At 37.7% G+C, this 16,628-nt stretch overlaps 1 protein-coding gene and 1 pseudogene across 1 annotated transcript in view; one reads left to right on the forward strand and one right to left on the reverse strand.

Annotated features, from left to right (window-relative positions):
• Kcnip4 (potassium voltage-gated channel interacting protein 4) overlaps positions 1 to 16,628 on the reverse strand; it is a 444,990-nt gene that overhangs the window by 242,643 nt on the left and 185,719 nt on the right. The gene's annotated exons all lie outside the window — the stretch shown is intronic.
• On the forward strand, positions 5,598 to 6,958 carry LOC130875824 (tubulin alpha-1C chain-like; annotated as a pseudogene).

Here is a 16,628-nt window from a genome sequence, read left to right on the forward strand (position 1 = left end):
TCACATGCAGAATGATACAGCAAGTCTCTGGGATAAGGCGGGGATGGTTCAATATCCTGTTCATTCTACATGCCCTATGCTGCTGATCTTATGGGTGCACAGTTCTCATTTCCAAGTAAAATAAGCCGCAGGCAACAGAAACAGAGAATCATAGCAAAAAATGCTGCGAATTCTCTTAGTTTCCTATGCAATGTTCTTTTTGATCCTACTGAGCATAGATGATATCTAAGTTTAAATGAAGAGCAAGCACATCCAAGAACTATTCATAGCACATTTGACATGGACTGCTAGTGTTCTTATGCATATTTTAATTCATAGAGAAATAAAAATGTGGGAAAATGGGCAGACACATTCAAAGCAAAAAACATGAACAAGGCATTAGAACATAATTTTCATGTCAAATTGAAATGATATCTATAATTTATGATATGCTTTCCATGTGCTGGATAAACTATTGCCCAACTGACATACCCCAGAAATGAGTGATTGATTATCTGAGCAATTAGATAAACTCAAAAGCCATGCTGTAAGATAGCTGATTTTATTTCCAGCTTTTTAATCATAGATGTTTAAATAGGAGAGTGGAAACTTTTGATTTTCTGTGGTTGGCAAAATTCTTGATGAAGCCTTTCATGAGGATAGCATATCTTATGTCTCTTTTTCAGGAATACCTGTGGTCACGGAAATGCAAAAGGCAATGAGTAATGCTTTCATTGACACAGATCTATTTGGCATGTACTGTAAATAGAAACAGCAGGGCACAGAGTTATCATAATTTTTAGGAGTAAATCACTGATGCTCACTATGTTCTAATCAAGTAAGGAGATTGGACATAAAAGATGACTCAGGTGATTTCATGGATCCAAAGCCTAACTGGCTGAGTGAAACACCAGTGTCTTGGGTGCCTGACAAGAGAGGTGGGATGAAACACTGGAGAATTTTGAGCCTTACTATAGCTGAAGCTTATTATGAAATATTGATCTTTTTTCTCTACTCAGTTTTTGCCCTGTCTCTGAAGTTACCAGTTCTTTTATGCCTTGACATTTCTGTTTTGAGTGTCTTCAAACTCAGAGTGGTAAACAAGGAAGAGGCAAGATCCAGGCTTTTAAAGAAGGTCAGGGAATATTCTGTTTGAAAATGGAGAAACCTTTGCAAGGGAGGGAAGTGGATAGAAGCAGAGGGCATTACTAATTAATTTATTAAAGACAACATCTTTATGTTTTCCCTTCACTTTCAGCTTGTCCTAAAATGAGGTATACTCCCTCCTTTTACTCATAGATCATGGACCCAGAAACAAAAGAAACGTGACTATGATGTCACGAATTTCTTCTAACCTTGGTAACACTTGCCACACAATAGCTGATATAAGGGGTCTCATGGATATCCTGTCTACAGTATTGGTTATTATAAAGTAGAACTCTTACTCTATTTGAGTATCCTTTTTATGACAGGCATTCTGAAAAATCATGTACACATATAATTTATGTACCTCACAACAATACAGTCAAGGGCACCATTATTCCTTTTTGACACATGATTAAATTGCTTCTTGTAGACGTTAAGTTTCTTGTCACAAAAAGCATGCAAGGAAGCCAAGTTTCCTTGGACTCTGCATATATGCCTCTTGACAATCAATGCTAGGAAAGTACCTAGGAAAATGATACCTGGTAAATGTCTCAAAATACTGGACCTTTTGTTTTCAGTCTGCTATTTTGTCAATCTCATTCTAGCTATGAAAATGATAGCCAAACATTATTCTGAGATATTTCTATTATTCAAGTGCTTATAGCAATTGCTACATTCATTTTCTTTATGTGCAGCCTCCATAGTCGGCCTTTCAAACCATTGTCTGTTTATTTTTATTAGTGTATTTAAAAGAATACCTTTGTATATCATGCAAAGAAAACTACTAGTGAAATTAGCAAGCCTGATGACAAAGGCATCGGCATTGAAAGTTCCAGTACATGGCAGAGTAGCATTTCCTGACACTTTTCCTCAGCATCCTGTCTCAGAACTCAGTTTGTAACCCTCTACTCAAAGCGATGATTTTTGCATGACTCTAATTAGCTGTATTTGTCAAATTAAGCAATGCTACCCCATTCTGAATAAATAAACAAGCTTTCCCTCTCAGTGGGCTATCACAGCAGTGACATTTTCCTCCTTTAATCATTGTTTGATGTAGGTCAGATGACCTTCCTCTATCTTGTTACTAGATGCAGTGTCACTATGAAACACAAAGATAGAAGAGGAGGAGAGTTGGAAAGAGCCCTGAATTGGCTTTGCTTGAACCTGACACTTACCACCTTAGTTTGCAGACCACTGAACAGGACTACTAGTTGTCATAACTAATTAACTAAGGCCCTAACTAACTCTAAGCGTAAATGGCTTGATATTTGAAAATGTCTTCTTTCTATTGCCCCCATTCCAAACACCAGAAAATCCCGTCATATCATGATAGACTTAGTTTTCTTTGCCATATTAGCTAAATAAAATAGTAAAGTAACTGCAACCCAGTAGACACTCAATAAACAGTTGCTGAGTAAAGGAAAACCCATGATGCATTTCAGGTCATCCTACATTCTTGGAATTATTTCATTGGGAAGTAGCCTGCAAGTCACTTGCAATCTCTGCGAATGTAAAAATGATACCCTGTGGTCAAAGGGACTATGGGAATCATTTATGTTTCAGAAATCATCAGTCATCAATATCTACCTCATTGCATTCTAAGACTGGCACATCAGCCTAATCTCAAGGCAGCCATATTGTAAGAAAGCACAGCTGTTTGGAGCAGAGGAATGGAGTGAGAGAAAAAAGACAACAAGTAAGAAGGAGGTTGGATAGTGAGAAAGATGAGAGAAAGGAAAAAGTGGGTAACTTTAGCTAACAACAGTTGAAGTTAGGGATAGGCTTTAAAAGTTGTCCTTAATAGATGGAAATGATCTGTAAACAGCTATGGAACATTGCTCACATTCTCTGTTTTACATCCTCTCCTAAAGTGGAAAGCAAGGAATCCAGAATAAGAAACCTGTGGGAATGTGACTAGATGTTAATGGATAAGTATCACATTCTTATCCAGATCATACCAAATAAAAATACATAGGAGTAATACATGGGAGTGCTAGTATTCTGTCAAGATATATACACACAGAGTTGGTAATGAATGAAGAATATACATCTGCCTACAAAGGCCACCTCTTTGAGAAAATAGCCCCTAGGGTTGCTCCAAAATGAATGTTGCTCTTTTAGACTGCCATCCCTCACATCGGAGATGCAGGCTCTCCCCTCTGAATTGTGTTTACTTCCATGCATTAACTCCTCTGTCAATTGGGAAGCTCCTCTAGGAGCTGAGCCCCTGTTTATTCCTCTGTGAAGCTCAGCATTTGGGCCTCACTTCTTTCAACACCCAAACAAACATATCATTTTTACTTTCACTCTCTGTCACGTCTGTGTCCTTTTCTCTGATAGACCTTTGAAAGTTACTTCACAGTTTCAAAGGGAATGCATTTAAATGCTGATAGACAAGCATGGTGAACAACAAGTCAGACTGAACAAAGAAACTAAGAAATAGTCTCTACAGTAGAACTTGTTACATATTTCAGTGTGAATTTGGACACACACTTGCTTTTATTATTGATAGTGTTTAAAACACACTAAAGCAATAACTTTATTTTCCTTGATTACATTGTACTACATGCCTGTCACTAGATGATGGTCAAGAGGAATCAGATTATAGAAGAAAATGGAACTCATAGCTTTGAATTTTAAAGGACATGGATAAATTTTATCCAAATATTACTTATTTATTTCTTTATTATAAATAATACTGTTTGGTCATTCCAAGACTAGCAGCATGAACAAATCAGCTCATCACTGGTCTTTCAAATCTTCTTGATCATGAAAACAACTTGAATTATAATCACTGCCCAAGCTTCTGGAGTCTAGTTTAAAAAAGAGAGGAGGGATTTTATGAGCAAGAGGGGTCAAGATAACGATGAGGAAAACCACAGAGACAGATGACCAGAGCTAGGGAGAGTTCACTGACTCTTGACTGATACTTGGGAAGCCTGCATGGGACCAAGTTAGGCCCTCTGCACGTGGGTCACAATTGTATGTCTTGGTCTGTTTGTGAGGCCCCTGGCAGTGGGTCCAGGATTTATCCCAGGTACATGAGCTAGCTTTTTTGAGTCCTTTTCCTATGGTGGGATGGCTTGCTCAGCCTTGATGCATGGGAAAAGAATTTTGTCTCTGCATATATGCATCTTGACAATCAATGCTAGGTACATGGTATATCAGAATCAAACTGGCACTTTGAACCCATCCTTTGAATAACAGAGTAAGTATTATTTGATATTAGAAAATCCCTTATCACAATTTCTCCCTTCTACTTCCCTTGTCTCCACTATTGAAATATTAAATCGCTATAATGCCTTTTCTATCCATGATCTCTACATTTTAGATACATTATCTCATAGTAATCCAAAGGTTTGGAATTGAAAATTTCTGCCAAGGCCTTTTAAAAGAATTCCATTCCTTCAGCTTATCCTTTAGATCATAAACCATTTAATCTAGAACGTGTAAAAATAGGCAAAATGCCAATGAAATTGTTTTCCAAGAATCTCACTAGATTCTTTTGATTCATTATGCAAAACTGCATATAAAGTTTCTGTGTTTAATGACTATCTTCCAATGCTCAAACACAGTACCTGTCCTATTGTATGTAAGAGTTTCTAGCCTTCTAGCCCATTGGGTTATCTTACACACATGATTTGGGATTCCCCTCTGTATTCTGTGATTACCATTAATGAATAAAGAAACTGCTTTGGGCCTATAGCTGAGCTATAGGGGAACAGAGCTAGGTGGGAAAATCTAAGTGGAATGCCGGAAAAAAGAAGGCAGAGTCAGAGAGAAGCCATGTAGGCCTGCTGGAGCCAGACAAAACTTTGCTAGTAGGCCATGACCTTGTGGTGATACACAGATTAATAAAAATGGGTTAAATTAATAAGTAAGAGTTAGTCAATAAGAAGCTAGAGCTAATTGGCCAAGCAATGATTTAATTAATACAGTTTCTGTGTGATTATTTTGGGACTGAGCAGCCGAAAAACAACAAGCAGCCTCCTCCCAACAAATCAGCACCCAACACTTTGTTTTAGACTTAGAACTTTCTTATTTAAACAAAAGAGGGAGGTGCTGTAGAAATTCCTACCACCAGTAGCCATTAAGTTACCTGCCCACTTGGGCCTCTTATACTATATATGCCAATGTAAAGCAAGTGTCCAGCCTCTTTTCCAACTGCAGGATTTAGTTGATGCTCCCCATTCCAGTGGAGGATTGCGAACTGTGAGTCTACCCCTAAATAAAAATCCCTCTATTATACTCAACTCTGAGCTAGTGTGGGATTTCTTTTAAGTGTACTTTTTCAACATGAAAATTCTGGTAAATAGTCACACTTAAGACTTAAAGGAAGTCAGTAAACAGAATGACCTTCAATAAGTTAATGAATGGACTGCTGCTCCCCCGGACTCCTTGGTAGTCTGCTAGTGGGAGGTCCTAGTCACCCTCTCCGACTCAGTTTTTGCGGACCACTTCAAGGACTAAATATGCGTGAGTGCATCTCCATCCACGCCAGCCAGGCTGGTGTCCAGATCGGCATTGCCTGCTGGGAACTCTACTGCCTGGAACATGGCATCCAGCCTGACGGCCGGATGCCATGTGACAAGACCATTGGGGGAGGAGAAGACTCCTTCAACACCTTCTTCAGTGAGACGGGTGCTGGCAAGCACGTGCCCCAGGCAGTGTTCGTAGACCTGGAACCCACGGTTATTGATGAAGTTCGCACTGGTACCTACCGCCAGCTCTTCCACCCTGAGCAGCTCATCACAGGCAAGGAAGATTCTGCCAATAACTATGCCCGTGGCCACTACACCATTGGCAAGGAGATCATCGACCTCGTCTTGGACAGAATTCGCAAACTGGCCGACCAGTGCACAGGTCTTCAGGGCTTCTTGGTCTTCCACAGTTTTGGCGGAACTGGCTCTGGGTTCACCTCTCTGCTGATGGAGAGGCTCTCTGTTGATTACGGAAAGAAGTCCAAGCTGGAGTTCTCCATCTACCCAGCCCCCCAGGTTTCCACCGCTGTGGTTGAGCCCTACAACTCCATCCTCACTACCCACACCACCCTGGAGCACTCTGATTGTGCCTTCATGGTGGACAACGAGGCCATCTATGACATCTGTCGTAGAAACCTCGACAGTGAGCGCCCCACCTACACCAACCTAAACCGCCTCATTAGCCAGATGTGTCCTCCATCACTGCTTCCTTCAGATTTGATAGAGCCCTGAATGTTGACCTGACAGAATTCCAAACCAACCTGGTGCCCTACCCTCACATCCACTTCCCTCTGGCCACATATGCCCCTGTCATCTCTGCTGAGAAAGCCTACCATGAGCAGCTTACAGTAGCAGAGATCACCAATGCCTGCTTTGAGCCAGCCAACCAGATGGTGAAATGTGACCCTCGCCAAGGAAAATACATGGCTTGCTGCCTGCTCTACCGTGGTGACGTGGTTCCCAAAGATGTCAATGCTGCCATTGCCACTATCAAGACCAAGCGTACCATCCAGTTTGTGGACTGGTACCCCACTGGCTTCAAGGTTGGCATTAATTACCAGCCTCCCACTGTGGTACCTGGTGGAGACCTGGCCAAGGTCCAGAGAGCTGTGTACATGCTGAGCAACACCACAGCCATCGCTGAGGCCTGGGCTCGCCTAGATCACAAGTTTGATCAGATGTATGCCAAGCGTGCCTTTGTGCACTGGTATGTGGGTGAGGGCATGGAGGAGAGGGAGTTCTCTGAGGCCGTGAAGACATGGCTGCCCTGGAGAAGGATTATGAAGAGGTTGGGGCCGATAGTGCTGAAGGAGATGATGAGGGTGAAGAATATTAGCCCCGTGGTGCATTGTCTACCCTTCATTGTCTTTTCTTTGTTGTTGTCTGTGTGTAACTGTCCTAAACTGTCAATAAAATTGTTTCCAGTGCAAGTGGGAAAAAAAATAAGTTAATGAATGAACTCTTTTATATCTAAACACTATAAACAATAAACATTGAGCTAATAAACCATAAAGCTACATGTCTTAAGCAGTTCCACATAATTCTAAGAAAAAGAGTTTATGAAAGGGCCATGCAATATACAATGTCAACTCTGTGATTTTCCGGGAGAGGTAAAGCTAAGTATACAGTACAAAGATCAGTGGTTTCAAATGTATGATACAGAGAGGGACAGGTAAAGAGAGCAGAAGGTAGAACAGGGAACATACTGCACATGGCATAAACATAGATAGAATTTATTAAACATTTATCAGATGTCACATATTATGCAATGCCTTGAATGAACCTTTACATTCCCTATGAACATTGGGGGTGCTAATATATTTGGGGCATGTTAACAGATTAAAATGGTTAATAGGGAGAATTAATACTACAGAAGGTTATGTATGTGTAGAAAAATGCACTAGAAATTCCTGTATTTTCCTGTTAAGCCAAAGTTGTTTTAAAACTGAAGTGAGTCTTAAGATGAGCACAGAACGCAAAGTCAAAGATGAAATAAAGCAAGGATTTGTTGCTATGGAGCAGATGACTAAAAATTATCAAATTTTTGTCTGTGGCCTAAATCTCACCAAAGATTTTCCTTCACCATAGTTGTGATGAATGAGAATCATTTGGTGTTCAAAGACAATAATTTATAGTTTTATGGATTATTATTACAAAATCCATCACTTAATTCCTTTTCTGTATTACTTTAGTTCCATGCTGTCTATCTCCATGAGGAAGCCCTTTCTTTCTAGAACCATGGGTTGTCTTTCCCACACACAGGACAATCTAAATTTAATGCTCAAGTGTTTCTGTAAGTCTTCAATTTTGTGCAACATTTGTATGTCTGTGTCTGCTTCTTCCATTCTCGCTTAGGCACCCTGCAGTCAGTTATCTCTTACCATGCACCATTACGTTTGTGAGACTATGGAACAAGATTCATTTTATCATTGTGCACCTCATCATACACATATAATATATATGCATGAACAAGTCTGTTAGTGTGGACCACGAAGAAATAGAACCCATAAAGGCTTTTATTTTGTTTTTTTCTTTGTTTGTTTTAACTAAAACTTTAACAGACAATGAATATTTATGACCCTTTTGCATCCATATGTCAAAGTTCTCACCTCCAAAAAGGTAGATATGAGAACTTTACAAGACTTTTGGATTTAAGACATGTTATGGGGTAGAGTCCTTTTAGGATTAGTGTTCTCATAAAACAAAAACAAAAACAAACCTTTGCTTTCCCCCCACCCTCTTCTCTTACATTTTTCCTCCTCTCTGACTTGCAAATTGTATCTTTCTGTATGTCAGAAGAAATCCTCAACAAAACTTGCCTATACTTTTTTACAACATAAGATCAATGAACATCCAAAACTATAAGGAATAAGTATTTATCTCTTAATTTAGTCTGTCTACTCTTGTTATATGAACCAGATATGGTGAAGCTGCATAATGACCTGATGTGTACATAGTATACTTTTGGAAATACTTATGGTTTGGCCATGAATTTTCATGTGCAGCTGCTAGTAAAATATAAATGACAGTTTCCTGCATTTTACAAAGTGTATGTTATAGCTTCCCTGAGCATCTATGGGAAGCCAGCTAAGTGCCAGTGACAATTATTAATTATATGTCTACATTGCTGACATCATTGCAGAATTGTCTCAGTGACTCGAAGGAAGCAGGTAGTTCCATCATGAAGTAGTATAATAACTTTACTTTGGGCATTTATTTTAGGAAACACTTGCAATGCCTTTAAACACTTCATCATTTTATTAAGGTATACATTGTTAGCATAAAATGTTGCTATAACAGTCATTTTAAAAAACCCTTCTTAGCACAATACTTTTAAACATTATCTGATTACTTCAAATTTTTCTCAAAGGGTGAATATGGACTTAAATCCATTTTTCATAAAAAGATATTAGTTATTGTTTCATGTAATCACACTCAGAATGAGTCAAATAATAGCATCTCCATTTGAAAGAGACTTTTCCTGCAAGGTTACTTTAACTTCTTTTTAAATGTCTCAAAAATAACTCATAGCACAGTGCTTATCTTGGAAGGGAGAATTATCTGTTTTAATAACTCTCTTAGGCTGCTGTTTCACAGAAGCTGTCTCAGGACTGACTAATATATTGCAATCTATTGTCTGCAAAGTCCTGGGTAAGAAAATAAGGGGAACAGTGAAAAGCCGGGCAGAGGTGGCGCAGCACTTGGGAGACAGAGGGATGCGGATCTCTGTGAGTTCGAGACCAGCATGGTCTACAAGAGCTAGTTCCAGGACAGGTTCCAAAGCTACAGAGAAACCCTGTCTGGAAAAACAAATAAAGGGTACCGGTGAAAATAACTGAAAGCATCCGATATGGAGGTTGTCATCACTGGTGCATGTTGAGAATCTGTATCTTAACGAATAGCATACTTTAAAAGTTTACATTGTCACCCAAACATGGGAGAAGAAATTAAATGATGCTGAGTAGTACTTAGTATTGAAGGTCATTGGGATAATACTTTACATCCCTATAGACATATCACAAATAGGTTTAAAATGGAACAGAGCTAAGAAACATGTGCATGGGTTTAAAGCAGGAATACAGAGGGAGTCCTGAGATTGGTCAAAAAAGCAACAGTGTTGAAGACTCATGACAGACCTGGAATTTGAGAGTTAAAGATACGTGCTTGCATAGGATTAGAAGGAAGGAAAGTTACCAACTATATTAATTAATTTTAAGTTCCAGATAAGTAGAGCAATAACAAGAAAAGGTCTATGAAAGTATAACTGATCTTGAAAAACAAAATCTACTCACTCTGTTTTCTCTTTTTTTCATTACATATCCTTATAGTCTTTTACCATAACTTTTAGAAAAATTAATCAAGATACTAAGCTAGACTGCGTAGGATAGAGAAGTGACTTAAATCTGGCTCTTGTCCTACAAAACCCATTTTGTCCTTAATACCTTGCAATATAATGTGAAGGCATTTTATTATATATGTTTGATAAATTTCATGGGTTCTAACCAATTATTTTTTCATAAAGAAGATGCATAATATCAGTGATTGAGAACTTAGAAGAACATTACAGTTCCTCATTCATACTTTTCTAGTTATCATAGATGTGTCAGAGTTTCAATCTTCTGTTTGGTGCTGTGGCTTTGCTTAAACCTTTGCGGCAAAAAAGAGAACATTGCCTGGATTCATGGGTTTGTTCTCAGTGACCTCAGATTACAACTCTGACCTGCCCATTACCTGATTATAAATCAGATAATCTGCTGATACCAGACTTAAACCTTTAAGATTCATAATACATTATGGCTGAATAATCAATTGTGGAAGATTTTTCTGTGGATATTTTTGATGTAGGAGTTCCCTCTGTGTACTGTGATTACTGTTAATGAATAAAGAAATTGCTGGGAACTAACACGTGGCCTGCTGCTACATAGCTTGTGTCTCAACTCAGCATATTGTTGCTTTTCTACAAGGTTAAGAGCAAAAATAATTGTTCTATTTTGGGTAAACAATGGAAAGCTATTTTAATGCTAAAATGTAGTCCTGATAAAGGTATATAAGACCATTAGAGTGTTCAGTTAAAAAGAGTATTTGTTGCAGAGTTAGCTGTCTTACAAACATTTATGCCCACTTTACAGTACAGAGTAAAGCTAGAAAGAGCTTCTTGGCCAAGAACTATATTACTTTCCCCTCCTGCATACACAGGACATAAAGGATCTTACGGTTAGTTTCTGCCAAAAGAGTATCCATGAGCAAAGAATGACTAAGAAGCATGGAGGCTCCACCTTTTTCCCACCAGATGCAAACACCAAGGGACAGACTGATTAAGAGTAGATTGTGGAATCATGGGAAGAGAGCAACTTCTAGAAGCATCAAATGACAACACCGTGCTCACTAATCACAAACATTCCTTTGCATTCTCCAAAAGTAAAAAGCTTCCATTTGTGTTTGTGACTGTGATAAGAATTGCTTTCACTTTATTGCTGACACATGATTAAACATCAGAATGTCTTACAAACAGTAGGGAGACATATGGTAACGGCAAATTTGCATCCAGATAACAAGACTATTAAAAGATAAGCACGTCTTTAAGATGATTGAATAGAATGTCTTACAGCATTTTTCCCAGGAGGGGAAATTACATTTCTAAAAGAATGACAGTGGTTGTGGCAAGATACTACTCTGTGAGTAGATGAATGAGTAGAAATCTCTCGGTCTTCATTCTCTTAAAGAATAGCATTTTGTATTCAAGGGTTTGGTGTTTTATATAAAATGTTAATATTAAGTAAACAGTCTTTGGGATGTATGTTCAGTGCTCTCAGTACATGTCATGAGGCTTTGTTATCAAGAATTATTAAAGGAGAAAACACACCTGTAGTCAATATATTTAATAACTATGGCCCCTCTCATTTGGAGAGGGAGAATGAGGCACAAGTATATTGAGGTTTACTATACACCCATGATTGCTCTTGTATGTAATGCCACTGTGATACATATCCAAGATACTTAGTCCTCAACTGCAGAAAGCAAGAGCAAGTTGGTGATCAAGCCTTAACCAGAATGATGAGAATTACTCACTAAAGAATGGTGAACCAACAGGACACAGGCATCTAGCTGAATAGATTAGTGAATATAGATGTTCCATTACTATAATAGGGTAGTGTCTTGATGAATTCATGCTAAATTTAAAACATGGCAAGTAAAAATAAATTAACATATGTGACTTGGGGCAAATATCAAAGCTTGGCTACTCCATCTGTTGCTGTAAAAGTAAAATATTTCCCTCTGTATTACATAACTGAATGGCGTCTGTGACTCACTGTCGCTATTCTGCCTCCTGAGATGGTGTTGCTTGATATCACTCATCTGAAAAAAGAACAAATTTTGAAAACTAAAGGAAAGTTTCTGGTGACTGTATATTAATTTCAGTGCACTATTGAATTCATAGCATTGAACTGTTATAGTAGAAAAACTATATGTGGGCTAACAACCATAACAAATTTTTGTTCCTCCAAAATATAATGAGAATTAATTTTATTTTATTTCCTATGTGTATCCATTCAAACTCAAGCACTAAGGCCTCTCTTTCATCACCTTCATTATTTCAAAATGTGTCAATGCTGAAAAATAGAACTGTAAACATGTAATCAAGTTACGCAGAAGTTCCAAAGTTTAAGACCTTACCCAAATGATTGGCATCTTTATAAGATGATGGGGACATAAACAGCACAAACAAAGCAACTCTCTTGCCAGGATATGGCAGGAACTTGAATATTTAAAATCTAATTAGAATCTGTGAAGAAGTGAATTCTGTTGGCATCTCGATTTTAGACTTCCTGATTCCATAATTATAAGAAAATAAATTTCTGTTTGTTAAGCCACACAGTCAAGAAAATATTTACACTATACAATTTATCACAGCCCATGCATTCAGTTATTTGACTCTAGAGGGGTTCGCAGGTGTCCAGGGAGATGTCCCCAGCTGGTACCTTGGGCAACTGAGGAGAGGGAACCTGAAATGACCCTATCCTATCCTGATAGTCATATCACCTTAGAACCTTCATCTGGCGAGGGATCGAGGTAGAGACAGAGACTCAATTTGGAGCAACGGTCTGAGCTCTTAAGGTCCAAATGAGGAGCAGAAGGAAGGAGAACATGAGCAAGGAAATCAGGACCACGAGGGATGCACCCACCCACTGTGACAGTGGAACTGATTTATTGTGAGCCCACCAAGGCCAGCTGGTCTGGGACTGAATAAACTTTCATTTCTAACTCCTAGTGATCTTCCCTTTGTCATTTAGATGACGTGTAAGTCTCAGCAGTCCATTTAAGTGAAATTTAAAATATCAGAGAAGAAACATTTTTTTCATTATATATTGGTTCATCTTATGGTATGTGTTTCACCAAAACATTTTCCATTAAATAAGGGTTGACCTATGTTTATATTGAAGTTCAAACCTCCAGGGGGCATCGAGGTGATTAGATAAACCCTACCCAAATTATCAGACATCTAATTGCAATGTTAATATTCCTCAGAAATATGTTCAGAGATATATCCAGTACAAGGATTGACATACTATCATTGTTCTGTGAGCTAGTCAGGTTTATTCCTACAAGTAACCATCATAACTGTTGTCATGGACGAAGTAATGTAGACAAGGAAGGTAAGCAGATAAGGAAGTTGCAAAGACCTGGAGATCAAATATAACAAATGCTTGGTGCTTCTGGAAAATAGGGAAAAGTTGCAGGATAGCTTATTTTTCATAACCTTCAAACAAAACCTTTTAAACAACATGACAGGGCATGCTGTTTACTCTGCTATAGAAAGACAAAAACATATTCCCTAGTAAGATTAACTTTTAAATGCGGAGTCATTAGACAACTTTTGGCCTTTGGGAGTTAAGAGAGTATGCCATGCCCATAGTTCATTAGTTCCTTCCTTGATTTCCCTTTATAAGGTGTTTACCTGTGAGACTCTCCTTTCAATCCACACTTATCAAATATGTCTACACTCATTCTTAAATTATATCATGAAGACAGTGATAAATGCCACTGAATAGGTGATGAAAATTCAGATTTAACAGAATTTCCTTAAAGGATGATATCAGACAGTGACCTCACTCAGCCTGATTCATTTTAATGAATAAAAGATTCTTATGTCTCACCAATCTTCCAAAGATTCATACAAACACCTCCATGTCAGAAAACTGCTGAATGAAAACTTGGAAACAATCAATCATTACACTGTTTAATTTTTTATTTCCCTTTCAAGACCTTCCACTTAAACAGTGATTTTTTTTTCCTTGCTAATCTGACAATTTCTTACTGACAGCCTCTCATCAAGAGGATTTATTAGCACACTGCTGCTTTTCTCTTTCAGTACAAACATTTCAAGGCTGAAATTAGAAACACTGACAAGAAATGTGGTCTTTAGTTAATGATTTATGCTTCTGGTTTGGAAAATGGAATGTCTATTAAATATATTGTACTGAAGAGTAACTTCCAAAGTTTCTGTTGAAGCTCTCAGAAGAAATGTTTTATGATTATTACTCAATAAAAATAGTGCTTTGGCATTTTGATTCTTTTCACCCACCAGAAAAATAAAAGACTATTAACATATATTGCAGCAATTAATTGTATGTGGATAGGAATTTGGCAGACCGTGTTTTACTCCTGGGGATCTGTCATTGACTCTATCATTTGGGTGTGAGTCCATTCTATGCTATTAATATCTTAGCTATAAAATAGGATTACTGTAGGATTTACTGTTGTTGGTACTTTAACAAAACAATCCAGAGAGGGATTTATAAGGAAAGGGACTGATATCAACACGCAGGTGCTCAGTAATTGTTTGCTAATATTACTGATTACATTAACACTGCCCAGTTCCTCCTTACTGGTCTTGGAAGTGAGGACATAGAGATTAAGAATTCTCAGTTCTTCTGATCTAAAACCAAATATGCTATGATGTCTAAAGAAGATGACGGTATGGGAGAAAGTTTTTGATAAGTGACAGACTTTGAGTAAACAGGAGAGTAATTTGTCGGTGAAGGTACCTGCCTAATTATAGGATAGTCTTACTTTGGACTATCAAAATATTTTTTTCAATTGTTTTTAAGTAATAGAATTTTATTAACTTCTTTGAGGATTCCGTATGACGTATTTCTGTCTTTTTCTGTTTCCTGCCTCACACAGCATTTCCTCCCAGACCCACCCTCTCCATACTACTTCAACCCATCTTGAAGCAGATTCTGGTTTTCTGGCTACTCCATGCTTTTAGCTTCCCTCTGAGATATTTTCTGAGCCTTTGGTGTAAATGGTGTGTTGAAAATCAATTAACTGAGGGTGGGCACCCATGGTCAGTAGAACACCCTCAGTCTTTTAGTCTTATATGCACATCTCAGTTGCGAATCTACTCACATTTACAGGAAATGTCCACTTTTTCACAAGTGGTCTCTGTGTTTTGGCACCTCTTTCCAGCTTGTTTGATCAGCCAATGTTTTACTTCTCAAGCACAATATCATGATTTTTAAATGTTCCTTTAATGTTAGCATTTTCCTTATTTCTTATGTGACCCTCTAGTAGTGTTTTATGATACACTCTAAGCAGAATGAATTGTGGGAAACAATGTTTTGATATAACTTAAGGTCTCTAAACTTCCACAGTATGAAATTTTATTCAAGAGGCCTTGAAAATGAACACTTACAGGTTTCATCAGTTATCAGAAATCTATAATTTGTGAATCCAGGTATTAGCAAACATACTACTCTGTTTTTTCCTTTTTATTTTTGATTTCTTTTTTTAATTGAATTATTGAAAATAGATTTTTTTCTCACATTATATCCTGAGCACAGCTTCTTCTCTCTCTACTTCTACCAGTTTCTCCCCTCCTCCCATTTAGATCTGTTTTCTGCCCTTCATTAGAAAAGAACCGGATTCTAAGAGATAATAAAATATAAGAAATTATGATATTATAAAACTAACCCCATCAGGCCACAGCTGGACAAGGCAAACAACAGAGGGAAAAGAGCCCAAGAGAAGGCAGAAGAATTAGAGGTCCACTGTACACACTCAGGAAAATCTTAAAAACACTAAACTGGAAGCCTTATAATATATACACAGAGAACCTGGTGCAGACCTGTGTAGACTTTGTGCTCGCTTCTTCAGTCCCTGTAATTTAATAATGAGCTTTGTTCATGCTGATTTAGAGGCCTTGCTTTCTTGGTATTTTAAATCTCCTCTGGCTCTTATTCTTTTTCCACCTGCTCTTCATCATTGTTCCCTGTACCCTAAGGAGAGGGACTTGATGGAGACTTCCCATTTAGTGTCAAGGTCTCTCTCTCTCTCTCTCCACATAATAACACTATTAATATGCTAAAGAGTGAATATACCTGAAAACAACTCTCATCAACTGCTTAAGTTGCCTTAATTGAAGGTTCTGGTGTTTCAAATGCTAAACAACATAATTGCTTAATTTCATATTAATTGATTACCTAATGCACTACTAAAGAATAATTCCCCCCCAGATCTATAAACGTAAAGATTTTGCCTATCATAGCTTTCCAAATTGCTGACTTCACAATACTGTGAGAGTTAAAAGCAGGATGTAAGCAATGGTTTAATACTGTTAACATCATGAGAAAATAATCTGGAGGCAATTATTAGGCTAATATCCATTATAAAAACTCTATATAAATTAATTTTATTTTTAAAAAATAGTAAAAGATAGCATCAAATGAAATCACATTTCAAACGTTTCAGTTTTACAAAGTATGCATACACACTGAATTTTTCAAGTGTAATCCTGTAAGAATAATAATGCATGTTAAAATGAGTGTTTTTTAGGAGTTAGATAGCCCTTGCTTGCCAAGATGCTTGATTGTGAATTCTTTTTAAAAATATGCAGAAAAAATAATTATAGAGAAATACAGGTGTTAATTAGAATCTCATTTTATCTTTTATAGACTCCAATGTACGTGAGAACCTTATTTCCTGTTCCATCATTTATGCCTGTGGACAGTTTATAGGGCA

This window comes from Chionomys nivalis, chromosome 6, assembly GCF_950005125.1.
Source record: "Chionomys nivalis chromosome 6, mChiNiv1.1, whole genome shotgun sequence".
Taxonomy (NCBI): domain Eukaryota; kingdom Metazoa; phylum Chordata; class Mammalia; order Rodentia; family Cricetidae; genus Chionomys; species Chionomys nivalis.